The sequence below is a fragment of the Pinus tabuliformis genome, chromosome 9, assembly GCF_031772625.1.
Source record: "Pinus tabuliformis cultivar Carrire ecotype Pingquan chromosome 9, CPIR1, whole genome shotgun sequence".
Taxonomy (NCBI): Eukaryota; Viridiplantae; Streptophyta; class Pinopsida; order Pinales; family Pinaceae; genus Pinus; species Pinus tabuliformis.
The window spans coordinates 782,886,622-782,893,155 of NC_142307.1; the positions used below are offsets into that span (position 1 = coordinate 782,886,622).

The window sequence follows — 6,534 nt, forward strand, 5'->3', positions numbered from 1 at the left end:
GAGTATACACCCTGAGGCAAGGTTATATAAGGCTTATGGAAACTTACAGGCCACAGGAGATCCTTCCAACTTGGAAAATACTCTGGAAGCTCAAGGCAACCCCCCGCTCACGTTTACTAATGTGGAACATCCTCTTTGACAAGATCCCTACCGGGACCAACCTGATGAAGAGATCGTTTTATGGCCCTTTCTGGTGCCACTTGTGCCGCAAAGATGAAGAAATTACAGAGCACCTCTTTCTAAAGTGCCCCACAGCAATGGAATTTTTGCAATCCATCATCGCTCACTATCCTTCATTAAAGAACTGGTAGGGGCACAATCTAATGGATGCATGGAATTTATGGTGTCAAAATCATAATGGAAAAAACATTAATATGCCACTGCTAGTATGTTGGACACTATGGATAGCTCGCAACCAGTCCATTTTCAACTACAAGTCCCCCCATTGGATTGTCATCTTGCACCATGCTATCGCCGATTTTGACTTGCTTCCAGCTGAGGATAACTGTACCCCACCTCGCACCATCAGACCCGAAAACATCGACAAATCTAAGCCCTGGGCATATTTTGATGGCTCTGCTCAAGAGGCGGGCTATGGTGGTGGAGCCATCCTTTACCTTAATGAAATTCATTGCTTCAAGATCCAAATTAACTTAGGCAGGGGCACCAATAATTTTGCTGAACTTTGCATAGCAAAACATATTATCCACTTTGCATTGCAAAAGCAGTGCAGACACCTACAACTTTTTGAAGATTCTAAAATCGTTTGCAACTGGTTGAATGATGCATCATATTGCTATGCATTTTCATTGAGGCATATATTAGATGAAGCTAAAAGACTGATTACCTCATTTGACTCCTTTGTCTGTCAACACATTTACAGGGAACAAAACACAGGGGCAGATCAACTATCAAAAGAGGCAACACATAGACAAGGAAATGACTGGTTGATACAGGAGGAGATTGATGGAACTTTCTACCAGCATTATCATACACCTTTTGATGATCCTATAGACAATGGGCTATAAGGCCCTCATATATATAGAATATCTCTTGTATTATAATGTATATATTTCTACTACTTTGTCATGAGTTAGAACTCAATTTTTGGTAACTTACAGTTTTTTTGTTGCTCTCTGTGTAGAGCAGGACTTATTTTTTATCAAACTCATATCAGTAACAACTAGCACAGTCTTAGTGGACTCCCTACGTGGAGATATAATAGACTTTCTTTTTGATCTATAGTTTATGAACTCGTCAGGCATCTTTTCCTCCATATGCATATGCACTTGGCATCTACAAAATGTAATTTCTTTATATCAATAGAAATTACGACTTTTTTCCGTGGGAAATAAAAAATATTGCATACCCATAAACAATAAATGGTATTGGTAATTATATAATTTATATTTAAATGATATAATTTTAATTAACTAATTTAATCTATAAAAGAGAAACCATGTAATTTTTTAAAAATAAATTTTAATATTTGATATGTAATTACTATTTAAAAATATTATAATATAGTTTATATAATTTAAATTTTCACTATTCATTTAGTAATTATAAATAATTAAACTAAAATTCTAGAAATTTTATTATAGTATAGAAATATTTACTATTATTATTATTATAAACAAGAAATATTATCTTTTATTATTTACATATTTATGCTACAAGGCATAAATATATAAATAATAATTGAAGACCGGTATTAATTTGTTACAATTAAGAACAATGATGGATGATGTTGTAGTTAATGCAATCCATTCAAATCCAAAGCATGGAAATAATTGAATAACAAAACCCATTACAACTTTCTCAATTCCTTAAAGAAACGCTTTGTGAAAGTAGAACCCTTTAGAATTAATTGGACCCAACAGGAGCTTTCGAGGATCAAAACTATTGAAAATAGCAACAAGAAATGATAAAAATAGAATCCAGAATATTCTAATTTTGATTTGTCCTTGAATTAAAATTGAATTTAGTCTCACCAACTTCTTGGAAATAATTAATTAATTCATTATGGATTAATTAGTTGGAGAAATTCAAGTTAGATGTCTTTCTGAAGTCATGCAACATTCATCCCTTAAATTAAGGAGATTATCCCTTAATTAAGGAGATAAGATTGAGTTATATTTGAGTTGTAATTAGTTAGCTCAGTTTAATGAGTTAAGTCCAATTAAATTAGTTCCAAACTATTTGAGGACCTAATTGTGAGTTATCAGTCAGTCGATGCATGCATGCACTCAACCAGTGTACTCCAGATAACTAAAGATTCCCTCATCAGAAACTCATGCATATATATTCTGAGAAAGACCTAGTTGAGCTAAATGTCAAGGATAGTGTACTATTAGTTGCATGTTTTCTCCTATAAGGGAAACTCATGCATGTAGTTTAGGGAAGGATCCTTGAGGATTGAGCAATTTTGCAGGGTGTGAGATTAGAGTGAGTGATCAGTGTTACACTTGGTAATAGCAGGATGACCCAGGAGAAACTGCATAAGGAAATAGGAGGCTTGGAGGGCAGAGGTGAATGTTTGTGAGAAGCCTTGATTGCCTGTGAGTGTCCAGGAGGATTGTATTGAGACCTGGCTAGCTGTGAGAGCTAAGGCTTTGTGTAATTCTGAAATATTTCCACCTTGTATGATAATACAGATAGAGGGGTTTTTAGGTGAGGCTTTCCCCTGAGTATTTTCTGTGTTTCATGTGTATTGATTCTTCCTCTTAAGGTTATATGTGTTCAACTATGATTCATTTAGATATTTAAGCTTCCACAATGCAAATTGATAGTAGAAGCAGATTATAGTATTTTTCTTTAGTTATATTGCATTATCGGGTTAATCTACAGTTAGATTTTCTACATAGATCTGAGAGGTATATTTGTAGAGAATTTGTAGGAATTTATATGTGGTATTAGAGCTAGCTGATCTATAGAGAAATTTCTACATGGTATCCGAGTTGAGTTTATCGAAGCTGTGAATCGTATACAGAGAAGAGAATTTGAAGTTTGATGTTCGGGGTTGCAAGTGCAAATCGAATTCATATCATACTTCAATGGAGATGGGATATTATGCGACTAATTTCCCATCGAAGAAGTCCAAGAAGGGATCCTCAGAAGGATCAGAAGGTGAGGCATTAGACTCTCTGTTCGAAATGGACTTTACCCTCATCGCATGCATGGTGTCATCGATGATGGCATGTAGTCGGTAACTTGATAGTGGAGCCTCATTCCGCATGATTGGTGATAAAAGTTTATTCAGTGCCTTGGACGAGAAAGACCTCAAGATGCGCATAGAGATGAGTGACGTCAAAAGGTATAGTGCTTCAGGAGTGGGCACGGTTGCTTTTTAGAGGAAGCATGGATCTCCTATCACCTTGATAGATGTGAAGTATGTGCCTCGACTGAAGAGGAATTTGGTATTGGTTGTGATGTTGGAGGACAAAGGCTACAATGTCGTCTTTAGTAAGGGAAAGGTTTTCCTTAGACACATCACCATGAGACAAGAGAAATAGATTGGTTCACAAGTCAAGAACGTGTATGCTCTTGAGGTTCAAGATGCATGCAAAGCCTTGAGGAGCAAGGCAAATGTTATAGACTTGGTGTTTGAGAGGGAGAGAAAATTACCTCTCAACATGCAGTCCCTAAAGAAGTCTCAGACGATTTTGGAGGAGCCACAATTGGAGAAGTGGGCAGAGGGATCACATGCAGCCATACCTGTAGGTGTTAGGTGGGGCAATGTGAAGTGATAGTCCCAAGAAGGCTAAAATTCGGTAGGGTCCATTGAGAGGTTTGATCTCATGGACCGTACCTTGCTACGGGAGCCCAAAGTACATAGTAGCAGGAGGAAACAGTGGGATTAATGCAGTCAAAGATCAAAGTGACAGAGGATAGAGCAGTCATATAGTAAAGAGTGCAGAGAAGGATTGATAATAGTGCAAAATTGTAGAGTCAACCAAAGCAAAAACTTTTGCAGTTGACAGAGGCAATAACAGTTAGAGACTTTGATGACAGATGCATCATATTCATTTAGGTTGGATGTTTTTTTCATTTTTGGAGTTGGTGGAGCAACAACACTCGAGAGAAGTGTTGCATGCAGAACATTCCAAAGGTTCAGGGTAGGGATTGATTTGAATTCATTTCTTGTTGAGAGGGTGTGTTGAAAATAGCAACAAGAAATCGTAAAAACAGAATCCAAAATATCACAATTTTAATTTGTCCTTGAATTAAAATTGTGAATTAAAATCGAATTTAGTCTCACCAGTTGCTTGGAAATAATTAATTCATTATGGATTAATTAGTTGGAGAAATTCAAGTTAGAAGTCTTTCTGAAGTCATGAAATAGTTATCCCTTAAATTAAGGATATTATCGCTTAATTAAGGAGATAAGTTTGAGTTATATTTGAGCTATAATTAGTTAGCTCAGTTTACTGAGTTAAGTCCAGTTAAGTTAGTTCCAAAATGTTTGAGGAACTAATTATGAGTTATCAGTCAGTTGATGCATGCATGCACTCAACCAATGTACTCCAGATAAAGGAAGATTACCTTATCAGAAACTCATGCATGTCTATTCTGAGAAAGACCTAGTTGAACTAAGTGTCAAGGACAGTGTACTATCAGTTGCATGTTTTCTCCTATAAAGGAAAGTCATGCATGTAGTGAAGGGAAGGTTCCTTGAGGATTGCATAATTTTACACAGTGTGAGATCACTGTGAGTGATCAATGTTACACTTGGTAGCAATAGTATCACCCAGGAGAAATTGTGCAAGGAAATAGGAGGCTTGGAGGGCAGAGGAGAAGGTTTGTGAGAAGACTTGATTTCCTATGAGTATCTAGGAGGATTTTACATAGAGCTGGCTAGATGTGAGAGTGAAGGCTTTGTGTAATTATGAGATATTTCCACCTTGTATGATAATAAAAATAGTTGGGTTTTTAACTTAGGCTTTCCCTTGAGTATTTTATGTGTTTCATGTGTATTGATTCTTCCTCTTATCATTATATGTGTTCAGCTCTGATTGAGCTAGATCTTTAAGCTTCCACAAATCAAATTGATAGTAGAAGTAGATTATAGCATTTTTCTTTAGTTATATTGCATTATCCGGTTAATCTACAGTCAAATTTTGTACATAGATCTCAGAGGTAGATTCGTAGAGAATTTCCATGAATTTCTACATGGTATTAGAGCTAGCTGATCCATAGAGAAATTTCTACAAAAACCAATCTCAAATCCTCCAAACATGTCTCTTAAAATCTAGTTCTCGAGCTCGTTCTATTGATATAATTTATATAAAACCCCAAAAGCAGAAATGGGATAAATCAAATGATTCGTGGCTTCAAAGGCAAGAACACAATAGAGTCTTCATGGCTAAGGAGCTCGAAGACTTTATTGCCAACAAAAAGCTCACACTTACTTGTAACCCTAGCTTCAATTCTGACACCATTTATTTGCCCATTACCCACACTTGTATAGTTTTACCTAGAGGATCAACTCCTACCTTAAAGCCTCTTTCTTGGAGGCTGTGAGCCTCTTCCTTGCTGACACTATAATGCTACAATGCCTTCAAATCATTTAAGTCCATTTCCTTTTTGTGGGAAAATGTGGAAAACCCTACCAAATTCTAGCATCATCTGGATTGCATATTCTTGCCAAAATTACTAGTGCCTCATCTAGAGGAAATACCTAAAGTTCTTTGACGACTCCAAATATTGCTTCAATCTTGAGGGGTGAGATAAAACCAGGTGGTTAGATAGCCATGGATCTGAAATCAATTACTCCATTGACAAGGTCTTGAAAACAAAGAGTAATACTATTTAAATTAGGTTGGACATTGAGAGTAGAACTAGAAATTTCACCATGAGAATGAGGGAGCGAAATGTGACAATTGTTACAACCTCCATGAACTTTAATGGGGCCTTCAAAAGATTCATTGTTTCTAAAGGGGTTTCCCCGTGTATATAATTGTTTCTAAGAGCTTTGAATTCTTTGATAATACCATGGACATTGTTAATTCCATGCATCTCTTTAGCAATTGGATCCTGATAGAGCTATTGGAATTTATATTGTATGATACCAACATGATTCTGAGGCACAAAGGGTTTTTTTATGATGATTGTTTCTTTTGCATTGAATACTAGTTGAAGGTCTATGTTCCCATGATTAGGAATCCTGGCTTTAATAAGTTTAAATATTCCATTGGGCATAAGTTGGACAAAGGGCATGAGCTTAAATAAATGTACATATCGTCTCCCTTGGAGAAGTCACTGAAGAGGGATTGAGATTAATCAATAGACGTTTTTAGATGCACATCTAAGTTGAATGAGATGTGAGTGATGGAATTTTTTACCTTAAAATCAACTAAACATTTTTGTATGTAATATCTTCAGCTATTGATTAATGGGAGTAGGCAAACATTATGTAAATTAACTATTTTCGTTTGATTTGATATGCTTTCGACTTTAGTTTAAGGTCCTTGGTCCTTAGATGGGTAGTGAATATCCTTCTCAATATCTTGACCATCAACACATGGGTAGTGA

General features: G+C 36.0%; 1 pseudogene; it reads left to right on the forward strand.

Moving 5' to 3' along the window:
• Positions 1 to 374: 374 nt before the first annotated feature.
• Positions 375 to 6,276, forward strand: LOC149151058 (putative methyltransferase At1g29790; annotated as a pseudogene).
• The last annotated feature ends 258 nt before the right edge of the window (positions 6,277 to 6,534 follow it).